At 37.7% G+C, this 21,290-nt stretch overlaps 1 long non-coding RNA gene across 1 annotated transcript in view; it reads left to right on the plus strand.

Annotated features, from left to right (window-relative positions):
* Positions 1-21,290, plus strand: part of LOC106029931 (uncharacterized) — a 131,809-nt gene that overhangs the window by 104,977 nt on the left and 5,542 nt on the right. Inside the window, exon 3 of the long non-coding RNA XR_001203414.3 lies at positions 17,468-17,509. This is a non-coding gene — a long non-coding RNA (uncharacterized lncRNA). The remainder of the gene's footprint in view (positions 1-17,467; positions 17,510-21,290) is intronic.

Raw genomic sequence — 21,290 nt, forward strand, 5'->3', positions numbered from 1 at the left:
GGCAGGTGGCAGAGTCCAAAGACACATGGTACTTTCAACTTTTGTTTAAAATGTCTGATAATTTGGACTGAATTACCAGGTAAATCAAGTCAAAAGAACCCATCCTGCAACAGCCTCACCATGGCAGGTAAAGGAGAGAATAAGCACTGGTTATCTGGAGCACCAGAAGAAATCCCACTTATGATTTCTTGTTGATAACCCAACTCATAGAGAAAGAGATGATACTCTGGGGGAAGCAAGGTCTACCCTGCTCAAATGAATTGGTAGGAAGGAGGTGACAGGCCATATTAGTGGAAGAAAACCTTAGGTGATTCCTTTTTAGGTCAGTAATTTTCTGTGCTTTCCATAGCGTAGTGACTTTGTTGTAGACCACTTATGTGTGTGTGTTTGTATATACATGTATATATGTATTTATACACACACATGTATAAGTACAAGTAAATGTGTATTTCTTGGAGATTCCTCAACTCCCTGAAGACTGCAAAAGAAAACCAAGGTGCTTGAATTTAGTGGGCGGAAAGTGGGTTAGAAATAGGACAGTTTATCAAATTATGGTGGTCCCATCCCACAGACTGTTGTCCTTTCTTTGCAAGCTGTATAAATTCAGCCTTGAGCTACATTTCCAACTTCAATTCCTTGTCACATTTCTCATTCCTGTCTCTCTGCTCAGCCAATGGCAGCAGTGCCAATCCCCCAGTTGTTAAATCTATCCGAAATCATCCCCCCTCCTACTTTATATCACCCTAAAAGTGATTTTTGCAGCCTCTCCTCCAGAAAGAGTGAATTTGAACACAAAGACAGAATATTTGAGCCAAAGAGAGAAGTAAAAAGAGAATCCTTCAAGCCTTTTCTTTAACTCGTGTTATCCTATGCACATTACAGGAAGGAGAATGTCCCTTTAAATAGTTTGGGAGCCCTCTAGTGATTCTTGCTGTCTTTCACTGAAGAAGCAATGAGATCCTCCCCCATCCCAGTGGAGGTAGGTGGAGGGGCCTTTGTATAGAGCTAGCTAATGACCCAAGTATTACCATCCCATGATGCCAGTGTTTCACAAATCCTTAATGTGACACAGAGAACCAGAATAACGTGCTTTCCTTCCTTCAGTCACCTTTGTCCATGTATTCATCATTTAAGTTTCTGTTCTGCAAAGTTGCAGGCTCTGGGAGATCAGAAATTTAAATCGGGGTAGCACTTTGGCTTGGTTTGCAAAGAACGTTCAGGGCAGAACCCCAAGTACGTGTGTGATTGCGTGTGCCACAAACCCTTCCTTCCCACTTCTCAAGAATTAGAGCATAAATCCTGAGCCTTTAGATTATGGTGAGAGCTGAACCTTTTGCTGTTCTACCACTGCAAGCCGTAAGCTCTTATAAAATATATTTTTAGGAGTCCTATTGAATCGCACAGTATGTAGCATAATGTAATCAATACAAGAAGCTGCATATAAATAATCTGTTTGGATTCTCACACATTTTAAGATGAGAGAGGGCACCATTCCCAGCAGTACTCCCCCCCCTCCCTCAGAGTTCACACCTTTTATGGGGGAAAATGATTGTAAAGTATTCATTTAAGCCAATAACCAAAGCTTATGTTATTCATTTCTCGGCGATATACATAGTGCTCTTTTTGTATACTATTAACTGTGGACATATGTTTTTCATTTGACTATGTTACTTACACACACAATTCTTTTAAAAAATATGTAAAATATAACAGCTGCTGTAAAAAAAATATTTTTAGATCTCTGAAGAGCCTAACGAGCTGCAGTGCACAACAAAAATGGTTCTGTCTTTGTAACATGCCCATAGTAAAATATCGTGGAACCGTTTAACCCCCTTGGTCATCTCCCTGGAAGGGAGTGAACTGACACAGTTATGACAGGACAAAGTGCTTCTGGGGAGTTTATTTCCTAGCTGTAACAGCAAGGTCTTGATCATTCACTGCATCAAAGAAATGATACAAACAATGGATCAGCCAACTTTTAAAACAGCAGTATAAAAGCAATTGTAAAGGCACCAACTGTATCATCTGAGGTCTGCTTTGACATTGCTGTTTTCTGATGGCAAAAATATACCTATTTCCTGCCAGTATAAGTGAGAGATTAAGGGGTAAATATAGAAAACCTAAAGTTTGCTTTGGATGAGAAGTTTTTTCTTTATGAATTATTGAATAAATCAAATATCCTTGGTTCTCATCCCAACAGAGTGTGATGATTGCTAGCTTGAAAAAATGTAGCAAGAGCAAACGTTGGCAAGAGTGAAGCATTATAATGTGCTGTCTACAGAGATTCAGAGATAAGAAGGATTGTCAGTTACAGTAAATGCTATCAATGTTGGTAGAAGATATTTAAACTGTAATTCTACCTAGATTAAGGTACTTAAAAACAGCATTCATGGCTCGGAAGCAACCTCTGTGAGCCTCTTAAAAGGAAAGAATTCCACCACTGGGTAATACATAGATGCAGATTCTTCCATTGCAATGCTTTTGGCTGCTACTGTGTGAGGGAATGGCAAGAATGGAAAACTGCCAAAACTGAATGTCTTCTTCCTTCTCTTCCAGTTGATAAGACAGGAGAACTGAAATGCTTTTTTGAAATCAGTTATGTGGTATCTGGAAAGTAGGATGAGAAAACAAAATCTTTTTGAAGATCCCCGTCATACAGTGGTAGAGAACATACAGGGGAGGATCCTGCTCTCAGAGGAGCTCTGACATTCCCTGCAGCAGCTGCAGCACCATGCTGCAAAATTTCTGCTGCCCTTTGATGGGGAGGCACAGACTTTACTTACACCAGGTCCTGCTCTGCCAGATTCTCCTAAAGTACTTTGCATCATCCAAGTTAAATGCCTAGGAAGGGCTTCTCTCTCTCTTTTTTTTTTTTTTTGGTTGTTGTTTTTGTTTGGTTTTGTTTTGTTTCCCCCAAAGTTTTCTTTCATTTAGTCTTGATATTTCCAGAGAGTTAAGCCCAATGTGTTCAGAAGTGTCCAGGGCATTCAAAACTGTAGGCAGGGTTCTTGCAGCATTTCTATTTAGCTTGATTGCCCAGGCTGCACAAAGCCATGCAGACAGCATCCTTAATAAAGTCCAGTCAGCCTTTTTTTGTCACAGGAAGCTGCATTAGGGATCCACAGCTGGCTTTCCATTGATTTTCAAAGTGCTTGTTTTACAGTAACAATTTTATAGCATTAACTTTAAGACTGCTGAAATTTAGCTTATTCAAAAGCTTCTGCTTAGTTTGATGTGGATGTCAGACTTTGCACAGATCAGTTAATTTGACATCTGAATCCTCCTCCCATAGACTGATTCCGATGTTGGCTAGGAAGTGGTGTAATCAATCACTGCCAATATTTAGAATGGCAATATGTCTAGGGAATTTTGGTTTTACTTGGAACCTGAAGGCCTGTGATCTTATTAGGTATATTTATTTAAGAAGAATGGGTTTTGCACTTTTCATACCATATTTTCAATAATACCAGCAGCCTTCACAATTTAACTCAAAATAGTCTTTGAAGCCACCAGGAAAATAATTATGTTCTTTGGTGTTTGAGAACTGATATGTTGCAGGTCTTCACAAAAATCCTCTCTTATTTTATCTGTGTTTAGACAGTATTTAGTCAGTAATGAAGGCAGCATAGCATTTCTTGTAAAGTAGCGATCTTACCGTTTAGTCATTTTTGCCATTGTGCAATCTAGTTTTTCAATCATTGGAGATCTAACAAACCACTGTCAGTTTCTCCATTATTTTCTTAGTAATCACAGGCCTCCAGCAGAGATAGCTACCCAAGATTTCTTAAATTTGTTTTCCTCTAAAGAGAAACTCTGTTTAGTGTTATTATGTGATTTTTGAATCTGGTCTGTGCATTGTCAGCCAGGGCGGTACTTCACACTGGATGATTAAAGAGAGGACGGGAAATATTCGCATGATCCTGCTATGTCCATTTAAATTTAAAGGACCTGATATAAAGAGGAGGAATGTTCATCAGGGAATGTCTATGCTGTGTAATTAAGTGCAGTACACATAGCCCTGGACTGGTGCTGACCCATTTACAAACTGCCCAAGACACATTAGCAGGATTTTTCCCTTCAGGAAACACTCAGACTCCCAGTAGCAAGTCCTGGCTCCAGCTGAGTGCCGTGGTGATGCAGTCGTACTGTGGGAGCTGGATTTGCTGTGCTCTGCTGTGTGGGAGTCACTGAACTCTGGTACTGCTGCCAGCCGGCAGGAAGTCATCTGTGATCCCGAGGTTTTTGTGTGAGCAGATTTTGCAACTCTAACTTCAACTGAATCCATACCTGCAGCTTTGCTGCTTTTTGTTGTCTGAGAAATTTGAAAGAATGGCAGATCAACTTAATTTCAAGGCCAAGCACATGTGCTATAGCAGTAGCACTCATCCAGATTCAGTCATAAGATGGAGACAAAGAACATGAGGTAAAGCTTGCTGTTATGGTTGGCCCATGGAATCTGATAAACCTCCATCAGTGATCTAGTTTGCATAATTCAACTGTACGGCAAACTTCATGCCCTAAGTTAGAACTGGATCTAACTTGCCCTCAAGCTTACCCACCTGCCTGTGGGTACCTATTTGCAACAGCAGCTCTTTGGAAGAGAGCGTAAGGGTAACAGCGTGATCAGGCATCAGGCTCCCATCTGCAGATTGCAGCTGATGCCTGAACTAAGGAACTAATACAGTTACACCATGCTTCAAAGGATAACACTGAACAGTTTGATTTTTAAAATGATGAAGCAGTGTCGTTTTTTTTTCTTGTTGTTGTTGTTGTTTGCTTGTTTGTTTGGGGGGGAAACCAAACTGTCTTTAAATTTTAAGTGGCTTTTGGAAGTGCATAAGAAAAGCAGTAAAGTGAGAGAGAAATAATACTTGCACTCCTGAGAGATACCTCAGCTCTTCCATTTCATATATAAAACACCCATTGCATTTTTTTTTGCTGGAATGAAGCAAGACAAAGGAATTCAGGGTGAATTGCTTCCAGCAAGTAAAATTGTTTAATTCTCAGCATAACAGTGAGGACACAGGGCAAGTGTGACAGGTGGGTCAGGCTTTGAGGGTCAGGAGCAGAGCAACAAAGCCTATTTCAGGGTCAGCCTGGAACTGCCTATGGGGCTGGGGTGCTGCCAGGGAGGTGTGTGCTTGTAGGGCCTTCAGTCAGCATCCCCTGGCCTAAGCATCTGCAGAGAAAGTCTCCCAGAATGTTAGAAACTCTGTGTGGAACACTTTTTTTTGCTGTGCTTTATAGCAAGGTTACTGATTTTATTGTATTTCACTCATCTCAAAGTAATTTAGGTTTGCTTGGACACAGTGCATTTTTCTAGGGAAGAGGAAAGAAAAATGAAGTTTAGCTCATTATCAAAATAAGCGGAAAAACTACGTTGTCAAGAAAACATGATAATTTTTGAAATATTTTCATTTTTGAAGTCACTTTAATATGAAATTGTACTAAGGATTGTTGCTTATTGCTCAATTTTTGTACATCAGCTGCACATATTCATGAACTGACACTTCAGGTTTTGACTTGACACAATTCAGCAGAACACTTGGCTGCAGACCTGTGCTGCAGGTAGGTTAGGATGCTGTAAGTGCATTTAGGTAAAGGTGCAGAGTTCTGCCGGGTCCCATGGCAAGAGCATTTATCTCGAGGAGGGGGGCTGAGCACCACAACCACTTGGCAGACCTACCTGCACGATGACTGCCAATCTGAGTGTTATTTAGAGAAGCTGTGGAGGTTGCAAACAAGCTAGTAGTTTTGAACCATAATAAAGAACCAGAAGAAGTCCTGGTCAGGGAGAAGTTGAGAAGCACTGCATGAACATGCTTGAAATCTGTATTGTATTTACATTGCCGAACACATCTTCAGCTTTTAGAAATGAAGATTTTATCGTCTGTTTTGCTAATTAAAGGAAAGCAAGGCAGGGGGACAAAGCTGTGTTTCCAAAATATCACAATGGGGAAAACTGGAACAGTTCCTTCGCTGCCAGCTGTAATAAAAATTGCACCATCAGAAAATTGTTCTGTTCCCTCAGACTAACCCTACTGAAAAAGATCAAAATGGGAGTCCAGCTCCATACATGAATCTGCCAGGTTGAAGTGAGAAAGGAAGACAGAACAGTGCTAGATGGTGCAAACATTCCTGTGGCAAAACGTGCACCAAAGTGTGGAGCCTTTGCTATGCTAATCCTCTGGCTTTCCAATATAGACAGTGAGAAGAGACAAGCTCCTCAAGAATCGGAGAAAGAGCTTAAACTCGAAGGGAGGTTTTTCATTCTCCAGTGATTACAAAGAAGTCCAGGGAGATCTGACTAGCAATGCTGAAGTTTGGTTCTTTGTAGTTCAAGTGAATGATTTTATACTTTCCCATTTCCATAACATCCCTCCTTTCTTTTCCTCCGATATCTGGCACATATCTTATGAAAGAGCTTATGAACTGCCTACTGGGTCTCCCTAGAAGGTAAACCCATGGAAGTTCATGAATCTCATCTTTTCATCTACTTTTTAAAACCTCAGAAATTTATGATAGTACTGGTATCTTCACCTTTAAACTGATACTCTAAGAAGAATAGATTTCTGTTAATTTGCATGGTTCATTGTAAGGCAAGGTCCTGATACATAAATGAGATTTGGAGACTCTTAGTGTCAAAAATAATAAATTTTGTCCCTCTGAATGTGCAATGCTGAGCAGTAAACTATTGTGTGGGGCTTCACATTTGATAGTTCAGTTATTTAATAGTGCATTCTTCAGACTACCAAGGATTCTCAGAGAGCTAGGCAAGCACTTTTTTATCACACAGCATTAAAAACCCCATTCTACCAAGTAAAAATACAGCACTGGAATAGCAAAATAAAATTAGCTCTTTAAAGTATGAGAACCTTTTAGTACCACTTCACAATGACTGTTTCTCATCCAGATAATGCTTTTCATCTCTAGCTTCCCTGTATATTGCTTTTAGACTTATTACATGATATCACCATCTGTGATAGTCACCCTTTGGATACAATTCTAGATCTGCATATATTAAGATATTAATTTGTAGCTGAAATGCCTGAGAATCTCAGAGACACCAACATTCTGTCTGGTTTTGTGCCATATCAGCATACATCAAGAAGACAGACCCTGCCCCCAAAAGCCAAAAGTTCAGATCAGGAGAGAGAAAAAGGAACAAATGGGGAGTACAAGCAAATGATTAGACAATATTAATAGGTGAGGTAGCTGTCAACTGACTACTGTTAATCTATTTATAGGCATCAAGACAAAGGAAAACTAAAAGGAGGTATGTGAAGCTAGGGAGGTGATTTTATCAGTAAATAACCTTCTACCGTTAAATTAGAACTTCACTCTGGTGGTTATGGCTCTCACTTCTACAAGTAAGCAGGAACATTATCCCTGCCACTACTTCATTTTCTGCATAAAGCACATTGCTATTTCACAACTGATATGTGAAAATGAAAGCAATGGAAATTCGATCCAAGGCATTGATCTGTATTTTTTGTCTCTTGGCTTGGTCTCTTCTGAAAAAAATCAGTAATGGTTGACTAGCAACAAAGTTTTATTCAGACTTTTTGTTTCTGAAACAGCTTTTTTTGGCTGACGCAAATGTTAGGAAAAGACCATGCAAGAGGGGCAAGAAAACCTTAAATTAATTCACTTCAATTTTTCAGCAGAGAACATATTGAAATAAGCTATGCATTGCCAGAATCGGGCATATTACCAGACACTGATCTTACAAATATTTTTGGTGATTTGATTCCCTCTCACATATCAGCTACATTAGAATTCAACAAGTATATTTTGGAGTTGTTTAGCCATTTTCTGCTAATAAAGTCATTCTTTATATGAAGCTGATTTTGTTTTATACTTGAAATAAAGATAAGTTGTTCTAAGATTAATTTTATGGATCACATTTAATTTTTTTCCTCAAATATTTTTACATGGTTTTAGGTTGAACTTTGTGGTAGGTTGATGTCAAATGCAAGCAAGAGTATCAAGCTCTTCAGGCTCTGCTCAAGGCAGAGATATGGCCCAAGCACAGCTCTGAGCTTGGGCTACTGGACAGGGCTTGGCAACACATTGCCGTGCTCATGGCCTTTGGATCTGACCTGACTCTTGGTTTGCTCAGCAATACAATGTCTGTGCATATGATACATTTTCTAGATGATAATGAAGACTATTTCTTTTTCAGTTCTCCTACTCAGTGCTGTTTGTATCATTCTTTTTTTCTTCTTCTATTTTAAAAGAAGCCATTACTGAGAACTGATCCAAGGGTAAGCTCATATATAGGAGCTGTTCAAGACACTTCCAACAAAAACAGTTCAGGACTCTTCCAGTCCTGTCCAGCCGAGTGAGCAAAAGGCTTGTTCTCATCTACACTGATTGTCATGAATACCTGAGAACTGTTGAAGGGCAGCAAGAGCCAACAAAATCTCTCTCTCTGTCTCTCTTTTTGGTTCTGCCTCCTGCTGGTGGGGGGTGGAAAAAAAACCAGCACACAAAAAAACAGCAACCAACCAACCAAAAAACAAAAACAAACAAACAAACAAACAAAAAAAAAAAAAAAAAACACACCCCCCAACCCTTTGTCATTTTCTGTGCAGGTGTAACCACACTTTCCAGGCTGCCTTTAGAACCTTGCACTATTAAAATAATGTGACATTCCTTATACAAAAATCAGGCCTTTTTTGAACAACTTCTCATACAATACTTATTGATTGGTACTAGGCCACACCTGAAGGTCTGTGTGATTAATATCCCTCCACTTTTTTTTTCCCTTTTTTTTTCCCGCTTTTCCCCAGATCGGGATGCACTATAACCAGTGATTCAGTTGGTCAGGTGAAAACCAAAACTTGCAAGATTTACAGGCTGCATTTAAGTGCAAAGCTTAATCGTTTCAACAGCCAGGCATATCTGATTACTATCTTCCAAACATTCACAGCTCTATCGTAAATATATAGATTTTCACATTTTCCTAATAAATGAATGAAAATACTTTTTGAAGAATAAAGTGATATGTTTTTAAGGCATTTGTTTACTTTTTCTGTAAGCTCCTGAGATGGCTAACATACTAGTTGTTAATCACACCATCTGTTCAAGCAGTGTTTGACTAAATGAATCAATTCATACTTTTTCTTCTTAAAGCAGTTTTTTACAGAACAATATGTTTGTGTCTATTACCCCATCATTTGGCAATGTAATATGAGATATTTTAATTTTCCTATTTATTGTGCATGGATTTTCAATCTCCAAATATTTTTTTAAAATATGCATACAGCACAGAAAAGCTGTGTCTATTGATTTCTTTAGCATCGCAAACAGTGGAAAAATCTGTTCCATTCTGCTGTCAAATTCCAACCATCTGATTATATTTAAATGAGTTATTTCAACATGTTTCATTTGAATGACCGTCAGACAAGCTATTCCTACTTTGTACCGAAGATGGCAGTGATGCACAACTTAGCTGCCGGTGGTTCTCCTCGAAGGGTTTTCTCAGCTTTTGGTTACAAGTTCCAGGAAAGAGCAAATCAGGGGACGACTGGACTGCAAGTGGGAACGGCAGCCCTTTGTAGTCGTCGTCTTAATTGACTCTGGTGAGCTTGCGCTTACGTAATTGCAATCAAAATTCGGGCTAAATGCAGAAAGTGCAGCTGGAAAGAAATATAAATCCACTTGAACTTTACACTAAAATGTAAATGAATCACTTCCTAGGATTAGAAAGGTTGTAACGAGTTTGTTTTATAATTTTCTTTGTATTTGTGTGTGCTTCCTAGCTTCAGCTGAAACCAAAAATCATTCATGTCTGTACCTCACATTTTTTGTCGTACTTCTCAGTAGTGCCAAATCTTGGTCATTCCTGAAACCTCATGGAAAAGGCTACAAGTTTCAAGTGAACGTGGGTCATTTCTGACCCACAGAAGCTGTGCACAAATGTTCTTGGATAAGTTCCTGGCTCTCCATTTACCTTAAATCACTGTTTTGAGGTTCAGCCTAACATAGATTTGGCAGAGGAATGCTGGGCTGAGCAGGAACAATCTGACAGGTAGTTAGTAAAATAGTTTCTGAATAAAATGATGATCAAAGCCATACTGCTAGTACAAACAAAACAAAATGAAAATAAAAAATTTCCTTCAGTAGGCTGTAAAGAATAATCTTGAAGGTAAATTGACTGGATGACTTCGTATCATTTGACTGTTACCATGGACTAATAAACATGGTAGATACCACAGTGGAATCCGAGTTAACATTTTTTCCGAAACACTATCTCCTATTTACATGATCATTTATGAAAAAGTAAGTGCTTTTCCTCACTGTCCTTTATTAGAGAGCCAACTGTGTCTTCGAAGGCAAATACCCATTAAACCTATTAAAGAAAAAAAAGGTTCTGAAATCGTGGCTCATTCATATTCTATTTTTCAACCTGAATCTTATTTGTCTAAATTCATATATAGGCAGGTTAGCTGACCATAAAATGTTTACTAACATAGTGAAGAATGTTGATGAGTTGATCTCAGTAGAATCTTAATCACCCATTGGTTTGTCTGGTTTTATTTATTGATGTATTTTTTATTTTTTGGTAGTAACAGAGAAAGAAAGTAAAAGAGCAAATGTGTCTGGGAACAATACCTTAACATTTTCAGGCTGTAGATTGTAATCAGTGTATTGTGCCAGTGGGACATGGTTGTCTTTCTGGATCTTACATAGAGGAGTCTGTCAGTAATGCAGGCATCAAACAGGTGAATATATTATGCAGTAGCTTCATGGCCTTGAACTGGCACTAAATGTGAACTGAAAGCCAGTGAAACGTATGAAATAATACATACATACATAATTGTTTTCTCAAGCACCCTGGTAAGGTGACAAACTACTGACTTACTTTATAGAAGGTGGAGATTTTGTATTTCTTCTGTTTCAATTACTAACTAACATTAATGTGCTCAATGTATTGCACGAGTCATTGTGCATTGATTCCTCTGAGAAAAAGGATTATTTCTTGGCATCCTGAAGACAAGAGAAGTCATTTTTTCACACTGCAAACCTCTTTTCAAATCTAAATATTTAGCATTTAACAAACTTAATCCACTGTGTTCTGACCCACAAGGCTTATCTGACAATGGAGGGGCCCATCCCTTCAGCAGCAGCAAAATACAGCCTCTTGATTAACCTTGCAGCTTCACTTAGGTGTTGCTTAAGTTTCAGTTTGAAACTTAACCAGCCACTATTCATTCTAGTCCTGCTAGTATTAATATGTGGCATTTATTTCATATCATTAATTTCATCTACTGGAGAGATGTCCCTCTCATGTTGTTGACAACAAAGATGTTTCATGTCTTCACTATTCCTAATGGCTCATCTCTAAACATAGAGAAAGGCAGGGAGGGAGGAAGGAAGGCAGGAAGGCAGGCAGGCAGGAAAAAGGGAGGGTAGCCATACACTTTGTAGACCTCTGGAGGATGAAGGCAGTGACTGGAATTGTCAGAATGCTATACAGTTAGTTCACTTGTGCTCTTGGGGGGTCAACAATAACTTGCCAAATATATTGAAATCAGCACAAAAGGCAATATTGGGACTGAGGTTTAGTTTCCAGTTTTACAGCCCACTGGGAAGTCCTTCCCTGAGTCCTGATCCACCTCCTTCAGAAGCATTGATAAGCTACATCAGCGTATTTTAATGTGTGTGATATATTTTATTTATTTGATTATAAAAACCTTGATTTTTGTTCGATTTTTAAACAACATTTTCAAAACTTTGTGTTCTGTCTGTTTAAGGGGATACAGAAGATTGCTTATACAGTATACTTTTAAACGTGGGTGTGAGGTAAAATTAGTAATTCAGTTGTCACTTCAGATCACTGAGAAATCCAGGTAGAGCTATGGCATCGGTGTGAAACTGCTCCTACACTGCTTTATCTGGTTAATTAAAAAGGATATCTAGGGGGTTCATGTCAACTTGAATAATGATGCCTTCTTTCTGTACATATTAGAATTCTCCTTGAAAATCTAGTAAACAACATTGCCATGTTGAGACTGTAGATTTTATTCAGCAGATAGATCAGGTCTGACATTTTAAAAGGGAAAGAATTAATTTTTTCTTCAAAATAAGAGCAATTCTACTGACAGAACTATATTTACCTTCTTTACATTAATAATCTGACAAATTTCACTTCCTTAGCATTCATATCTCATTTGCAATTTTCTTTTCTACTGGGTGGAGTTCTTCCTTATGAGTTCAAAATGTTCTTGATCTTTCCGATTAGGCAGCACTTTTACAATTATCTAATTTTGAAAGCATAAAATCTTTCATAACGTAACCTGAGCTCCTTTTTTTTTTTATATACTATGAGCTGAATTTGTGCCGTCCTTACTCATATGGGTGATTACTAACGCATGTATAAATCCCAGTGACTTCTGTGGGATCATTTTTGTAAGTGCATGTAAGTAGAAAGTAGATAATATATAATATTTTTGTATGTAGAAAAAGTAATGTGAGTGGTTACTCTTTTTGTTGAAGCTCTCCTATGAATTTGTTACAGATCTTTTCTAAAGCCTGAGCTATTTTACAATAATGATTAATTTTCTTCTCTAAAATTTAAATTTTTTGAAGATAGTCATTTTGAATCCATTAAATAATTTAAAAGCTTTTAAATATTTTAATCTATTAAAATCCATGATTGAACTGAAAAATGGTTTGTACTAGCCGACAATTCTAATTCTTTTGCTTTTTGTAAATAAAGGCAAAATTTAAATGAATAATTTTAATTATTAAGTACCAAACAGAGACCTTTGAAAATTTTGAGAACTTTGAATTGTTTAGTACAGCTACAAGTTTATTTGAGTTGGACACTGACTACTGCCAAGTTAGAAACTAAAATACAGCTGATTATAAATATAGCAATATTCCATTCATATTGAATAAAATTGTCATCAGTCTATCTAGGTAATACTTTTCATGACATTTGTTCTGGATTTTGTACTGTTACTGTCTGGGAAATGGAGACAAATGAGAAAATACCACCCAACTGCTCCTAATGAAAGGCAACCAACCAGGAAAAGCATCTTTAAATTTCTGAGGTTCTCTCTGCATTGAAAACTGCAGTCTATTTCTGTTACTCCATCTCCAACTCTCTAAAATTTAAGAGTTCAGGAGTCTGCGTAATCTCTATATTGGTGCAATAGCATGAGGTGTTAGGAAATGTTTGCTAGGGTAGAGTGCCTACTGTTGAAGCAGGAATATGATAGAATCAAATTGAAATTGATCATAATGTTCTCCATGATATTTTATTATTTCAAATTTTAGAATGTTAAAAAATATGAGCTATTATCATTATCTCTGTGTTTAGACATGACTTTCTGTCCCATGTGAAAAATGCAGAAGATTTTGTCAGTAATAGGGTTACTGGTAATTTTTACTCTGGATTTTTGATTAAAAAAACCAACAACAACAACAAAAAAAACCAAACAAACAAAACATTTTGAATCTCCAAACATCAGAAATAAATTTGTAGAAACCACCTTAAATTTCTCTTGGCAAATTGTTCAACTAAATAAGTGCAACAACATTAAAAAAATGCACCGTAGCTATTCATCAATAGTAGAGACAGATTTTTGTGAGTTTTAATATATTAGCTCCAAAGAACCATTTGGTATCAGAACCCTTTAGCAAACATTGCACACTGCAAATTGCTCCTAAATCTATTAAGCTTGAAATTCGTGTGCTTATGCTGTTTACTAGCATCATGCTGTTAATTCTTTACATTCCTTCCCCCTAACTTTAACTGGTGCTTATGATAAGCTAAAGTTATGTTTATAGTAGATTAGAAGGGAATATGATGAAAGAAAAGAAAGGAGAAGATGAGCAAGACAGGGTACAAGAAGACTACTTTGATGATCAAAATATTTTACCGATTAGAGCCGCATAACGTCTGATTCTTCACTGTTGCCAGATCATACATACTCTGCTCTTCATGGAACCATGTATTTGTTCTCTATAGATCATCCTTTGTACATTTGTTCCCTTAATTACTTTCCTCTGTGGTGGTGGCATTACTCCGGTGGCTTGACACTCTCCACCTTCCAGCTTTCTCCTATTTTAAGGAAGTTCTCGAAACATTGTGGAGGAGAGTGGATTCAATAAAAGAAAGTGCCAGTTACCAGCTAAGGCTCCTACAGACATTGTTAATTTCTTAGGGTTATTTTCATAACAAAAGGAAATACAGTGTAGTAATTCCACTTAGAAAGGCAGACTCACAATCACCGGGCTATGCAGCGAATTTTTGCAGAGTTGTTTATTCTGGTATAAGTTTGCATGTAAACTTTTTATTTTTCATTCTTCCAGGACCTTGCAAAATCAAATCTTTTATACATTTTATTTAAACATTGTAAAAAATATATTCTATTTGAAATTTAAATTGCTTACATTTGAAAGCAGAGTATAAAAGGAAATAATAATGACAGAAAGATTTGTTTAAAAAATGCTGCAGATGTGTCATGTATTATTCAAGGACAAACATTTCCTTTACATGGCACAGGAATCCAATAAATTGCAGAATACTTTCAGATTACTGCAGCAATGGTGGTGCAGTTGTGTTTGAATCTCGTCTCTTTGGCAACATTTTCTTTTGCCCCATTAATCTCTTACTTCACTCATTAATGTAGAAACAGTCTTCTGTGGACTTAGCATTGAAAACCAACCAACCAACCAACCAACCAACCAACCAACCAACCAACAAACAAACAAAAACAATAAAAAAGCACTATTATTCAGGCCACTTGGCAGCATTTTCTAAGCACTCAAGTGAATCTTCTGCAGGAAATGCAACAATGAGCCTGGGCCAGAGTAGGGCAGATGATCAGGCTTTTGATGCTTCTGGACTCCTCCACTCTAGAGGAGAGTGAACACAAAAGAAACGATGGAGAAGCAGAGTAAGCAAGGGCATCTGTAAAAGGCATTGCAGTAAGGAGTTGTCATGTTATAGGCCTGCTAACAATGATATCTTAGAAGTATAAGACATATGACAATGGTGTTATTATTTTTACCAGGATGGAAGCAAACCCAGCTTCAGTAGACTTAGAGACACAGTTATGCTAGTGTCACCTGTGGCTGTTGACCTTTCTGTTATCAAATGGACTGTTACTGTAAAATTCAATTCCTCATGCCATTTCAAGCAGTGCTTCAGCATTCACTCTCTTTTCCAATAAAACTCTGGGTAATCTGCTTTTATGTAGAGAATTGAGCGGAGGGACTTACACTTTCCCACATACTGAAAGCTTCCGCTGTGGGTTTTAAGTGGTCAATAGAAAATGAACTCAAAATTCCACTTAGTTGTCATTATGTGTCATTTGAGCAATATCCTATAGTTCTTGATTTAGCTAGGCATTATGATAATTCCTTCCTCAAAGGATAACACAGAAGTGTGGGGGGGATCTGCGCACAGTGTGTGTGGAGATAAATTACAGGTGGCAAATCACTGTATGCTCAGGAGTACAAGATGCACATATTATTTATTTGTTTCTTTTTACTTACTTCAATTGTTATAATAATAACTATTCCCAACCACTTTACACTTCAGAACATACAATCTGAATGAGCTTTAAGAGCGTACATTTTTGCTTTTGTTCTTTTTGAAGCAAAATGTTATGGTGAGCCAGTTTTGTATTATTACATCCTCTCAAGGGACTTAAGTAAAAAAAGTCTGTGAAACATTGCAGTAAATCACCTGTGAATGAGGCCACTCACAGTACATAAACCTAACTGTGTTCATAAGTCTTTTCTGGGTCAGGGCCGAAGAATGCGTTCACTTGCCAGTACTGCCTTAAAGACAACTTGACAAACAAAAGAATCAAGCACAACAAGAAAAGCATCATTCTTGTGAAGACACTTGACATTCCCTGAAGCATCCACACCCAAAAAATCAGTCCACACCTGAGAAGCAGACTAAACTAAAAGCAGTTGAAATATGTTCTAGTAGGAGAAGTTCAAATATTTACAAATATTAAGCAACTGTTCTATGTACTTCTAATGCATCTGGTCACATTAAACTTGAATATCCAAAGGTCTCTCAGTATCACTGAGGAAACTGAAAACCTGCTAAGCTCTGAAACTCACTGTGTTCACTGGCTATGTGTAACTGTACAGCCAAGAGGTCCGTAGTGATTCTAAAGGTGGTGTTGGCTTTTCATACTTAGGTTCCTCAGGCTTCGTGCATTGTGTAATTAACGCCCAGTTGAGAACAACCTCTGTTGTTCATTCAATGTGTGAACCACCAAGTGAAGTCTGTGTTAAGAGTATATTGTATATTACTACAAAATGCTTTTGTTTTGCACTTTTGTCTTTGCTCTGCAGAGCAAACTAATTGGGAAAAAAGAAATCTATCCACCAAGGTTGCCAAGTTACATGCTGAAGAATTATAAGTGTATATAAAAAAATCTGATTTATAATGGAAATGCTGAATCTAAAGAAAGAGGCTCAAGTGGCTGCTTCTCTCTGTCACTTAAAAAGTAACTACATCTATAAAACTCCATCTGTTTTGATAGAGTGTTCCATACAATCAACGTCACCACTGAAACTCTTTATACTTGTCACCGCAGAGGTTAAACTATGTGGTCTTGTAATGCTTGGAATGTTCTTTGCTGATTACCTTTTAATATTTGTTACTGCGATACTGGGAGACAGAGGAAAGAACTGGAAATCAGGATCTTTTGAGTTCCCTTTTCCATTCTTTAACTTACTTAAGTGACTTCTGTGCAAATTAGTATTTAGCTACCTACAACTTAAGAGAACTGTTCTGCAGATACCTAATTGATGACAGGAAATATGGAGAAGCTCTGTAAACTGCTTTGCAATCTTTGCATATTAGCTACAGCATTTTAAATGCAAAATACTTACACTAAGTATTTTATTCTATTTTATATAATGTGAGGCATGCAAAGCACGCTGTTCTGTTTCTGTTGTAGAAACAGTATGCAAACCATTGATATTTTTACATTTCACCTGTGTAGGGATATGTCCTTTGATGGTTTATTTTGTGTTCAGGTTATGTTCCCACTTGATTCTTTCCCTCCAATTGCCCACCAATTATCAGTGACACAGGAATTCTTGTATTTATGGAAAAGTGGGGAGGAAGAATTTAACTGGTGCAAGAGGATCAGGACATTGTTGTGTTCTGGGTTTGTCTTTAAAAGCCTGCTCTCATGGCTATCTATGGGCAGCAGCTGTGCCTATATAGCCAGATCCTCATTTGTATGTCTCTCTCTCTGGGGATTTGTTGGCAGGAATATATGAACAGAATAGCTTGAATAAAATTTGAAAAATATCTTTGTAACATTTATACATGCATTGGAGAGATGACAATGATTCCAAACCTTTTCCAGCATAGTTTTGTATGTAAAACTGTATCTCTACCTACAATATTTCGACACTTGTCCTGGGTTAAGGCAAACCAAGATTTTTATTTATTTATTTATTTTTCTTTCAGAAGTTTTGTTTATCTTCCTTCAGCTGGAAGAGATCAAGAAATGTAAGTTCTCTTAGTCAACATCTGCAATTAATAGAAATGTGAATGAATGCTGTTTAAATTATATATGAATACAGTCACTTACTAGTAAGTTTTCTGCTACTTGCTAACATAATACTACTTCTGCTAATGCTGATATGAACAATTTGCCTAATTTAATAAGAATACATAAATACCTAAATTGATTTTAATGCTATAAATGTGTAGATAAGCAATTAAGCTGGGTAGCATGAGAGATAGCCCTGTGAGTACTTCTCTGACAAAATACAAATACTTAATCTGTATGCAAAACTGAATGTACTAGAAGAAGAAATGGATACGTTTGGCTATAATCATGGCTTGTTTAGGGACAAGTAAACTAACTGATCATCACTCCTGAGAAATGCTTTAATTGAAAGAAGGGTGCATTAATTCAATCCTTCAAGAGTCATTGGGTTATTAGTTAACACATAAGCTATCCACTAACATACTGTTTATCATTAGGTTATACACCAGAGCTTCCAGCTACTTAATGCTTGGGGTGGGAATGTAATTCAGACAATTTCACTTCAAAAGCAGAGGCCATTTACCCAAAACAAGAGGAGGATGTTTATTAGTGGGTAGTAGCACAAATCGAAGGAGGTTTGGCGAGGCATTAGAACAGCTGGGAGCAAGACTAATTTTGCTCAAAAATACCTAAGTTTCCATTGCATGAGCTATAAGAAAGAACTACTTTGTTCACAATTTTTCATCAAAAATCACTTTGCAGGTGTTCTTCACTGAGAATTAGGAAAGGCTACAACCCTGTCTTAAATTTTGCTATTGAAAGTAAATGTTCTTATTTGATATGTCAAGTTTAGTCAACAGTCTAAATTTTTTGAAAAAGTATTATTTCAAAATTTCAGCTAACATTTTTAATAAGTTGGTTTACACCTCTGAACAAAGTACATTCAACTGTTTTACTGTATTTTTCTCTCTCAAGTGGAACAGACAAGTAAACTCACTTGTTTCAATGTCTATAATTAACAGGCAGGTGAATGAAATGATACATGGGTGAATACAGCCAGTTTTTGGTAATTGTTATTCCAAGGGCAATGGCTGATGTAATGATCAAGACTTCTTCCCTACCTATCAACAAATATTTTAATAATTTCCATAAGAACAGGAAAGTGTGGAAGCTCCCAAATACTTTTCCACCGATTTCCATTTGAGTTTTCTTAAGGATTACAAAACTCTCCCCGGAAATTTATGGAAAAACATATCTTTTGTTCTAGCAGAAAACCGGAGGTTTTCATTCCAAATATAAAAAAAAAAATCAGTGACAGTTATTGATTGAGCTCTGACTTAACTCACCTCTTGAAACTATGTTTATGAATATTTTCTAAAACTCCAAAATAAGCTCCTAACAAGAGGTGCTTCCGGCATCAATAAAGGACACAGAAAATGAGGCTACATTCTTTATGGTTTGTTGGTTGGTTGGTTCCTTTCCAGAGCTATTCCACAGGGTGACATAAAGGAGGCCACACAAAGTTGACACAGAGTACATATTTTAGACCATTAAAACGATTGTGAGGAACTTTTGTGACAAGCTGTACATCTTTATATTTATCTTCCTTATACCTTCTGTTTAAAATCTCTTACAGAATTCTTGCTGCTTACTTTAATGAAAAAAAAATGCTTTAGGAACAATAGCATTGCATCTCTACAACTCATTTGGAAGTAAAAAACATACATTCAATACAATGTGCAAGTAAAACTTGCATTTAAAACTGTATTGCTACATAATTATCCTGTTTACAGTCTTTCCTACAGCTTTTCTCACAGAAAAATGTAGATTTGGATTCTAACTGGAATGAAAATGCCAGAAAGCTTTGGCAAGAGGATGGTTGCTGCATACTTAGGGATATTGCATGGAGAAAGAAATGTGTTTGTAATTAGGGAAACACAGAACAGTTCTGATTGCATCTGAGAAAAGCCAAATAGAGTAACTTTCTGAAGGACAGACCATGAAAGCTTAAGTGGATAAAAATTCAGTTTACTCTAAAGTAGTTAAAGGATATATACAGGTTCTCACAAAGTTGCTTTAACAGACCTATTATTTTGTGGTCTTCTGTAATCCATTTCTTTTATAATTAATTTGTTCTTGTATTAAAACATGTGTTATTTGTCCTGCAAGTTTAAAAATACTTTGGCCAGTTTTCTCTCAAAATCTGTGAGTAATGGTCATGAAAAGCCTGGAAAAAACTTCTGTTGAAGTTAGTAGTAATCTATTCATTGAATTCAGTGAGCATGAAATAGACATAATTGGCTATATTGTGTTTTGAAAAGTGTCCAAATACTGTTTGATTTTGAGAAAGAACAACAACAATTAAATGCTGAATAAAGTGCTACTCTTTCATCTCAACAGAAGGTTTTCATATCTATATGACCCTTGGAATTCAGGCACTTCTGAAAAGCATCACTTTAAAAATATTTTAAAGCACTCAGTTTGACTAGTTACAATTGGACTAGTTAGTCTCACACACTTCTACTGTGACCACAGCCCCAAAAATTTTACAAGGTAAACTGATTAAGTTGTGGAATGGAAGCAACCTAGATGTGCCGAACTAACAGTGCGACAGAAACATCTCTGTAAGGATTATCACTGCAAAGTGCAAGTTCTGATTGTGTGATGCTGATTGATTGCTTTTTATATCTGACTGGGGGCTAGCTGTGTGGAAATTGAGACTGCACAGAAACTTGCATTCGAGGTGGGTTCAGGAAGCTAAAGCTTCCGAGGCGGTTCCTTGTAGAGTTCTCTGCCTCAACATATGGATCAATAAGCAATTGTTACAAGTGTTCAGAGCAAAGTCCCACGGGCTCCAAGTGTTCATTGTCCTCCATGGGGCCAAACTGTCTTCTTTGCCAGATCAAACTGAGGTTCCCATTTCTACATTACTTATTGAAAGCATGACAAAGAGTAATTAAGCACATTCAACTTGCTTTCATTGTAAGTGCCTGAAACCAGGGGCTGAAAATTCTTAAGTTTCTGGGTGCCAACCAGAATGGACTTGGAAAGCCCCAGAGACAATTCAAACCACAGTGACATAGGTTGTGCACTCTCCACTGAGAAAAGGTCAGAAAAAAACACAGTTTATAGCATTGTTAGTGTAGACTGGGAGAGACCATATTTTCATGGCACACAGCACTAGCAGATGTGGTACTGCAGTTTAATTTACCACGAATAGCCAAATTTCATCAAAGCACTATTCTTCTTGGGCTGAGGCCAACTGCATGAAGTTCAACAAGGCCAAGTGCCGGGTCCTGCACCTGGGGCACAACAACCCCAAGCAGAGCTACAGGCTGGGAGATGAGTGGTTGGAAAGCTGACTGGCAGAGAAGGACCTGGGAGTACTGGTTGATAGTCGGCTGAATATGAGCCAGCAGTGTGCTCAGGTGGCCAAGAAGGCCAACAGCATCCTGGCTTGCATAAGAAGCAGTGTGGCCAGCAGGTCTAGGGAAGTGATTGTCCCCCTGTACTTGGCTCTGGTGAGGCCACACTTCGAGTACCGTGTTCAGTTTTGGGCCTCTCGCTACAAGAAGGACATGGAGGTGCTCGAGAGAGTCCAGAGAAGGGCAGCGAAGCTGGTGAGGGGTCTGGAGAACAAGTCTTACGAGGAACGGCTGAGGGAGCTGGAGCAGGTTCAGCCTGGAGAAGAGGAGGCTCAGAGGCGACCTTATTGCTCTCTATAGGTACACATTAAAGGAGGCTATAGCGAGGTGGGGATTGGTCTATTCTCCCACGTGCCAGGTGACAGGATGAGGG

The sequence above is a fragment of the Anser cygnoides genome, chromosome 6 (assembly GCF_040182565.1).
Source record: "Anser cygnoides isolate HZ-2024a breed goose chromosome 6, Taihu_goose_T2T_genome, whole genome shotgun sequence".
In the NCBI taxonomy this organism is placed as follows: domain Eukaryota; kingdom Metazoa; phylum Chordata; class Aves; order Anseriformes; family Anatidae; genus Anser; species Anser cygnoides.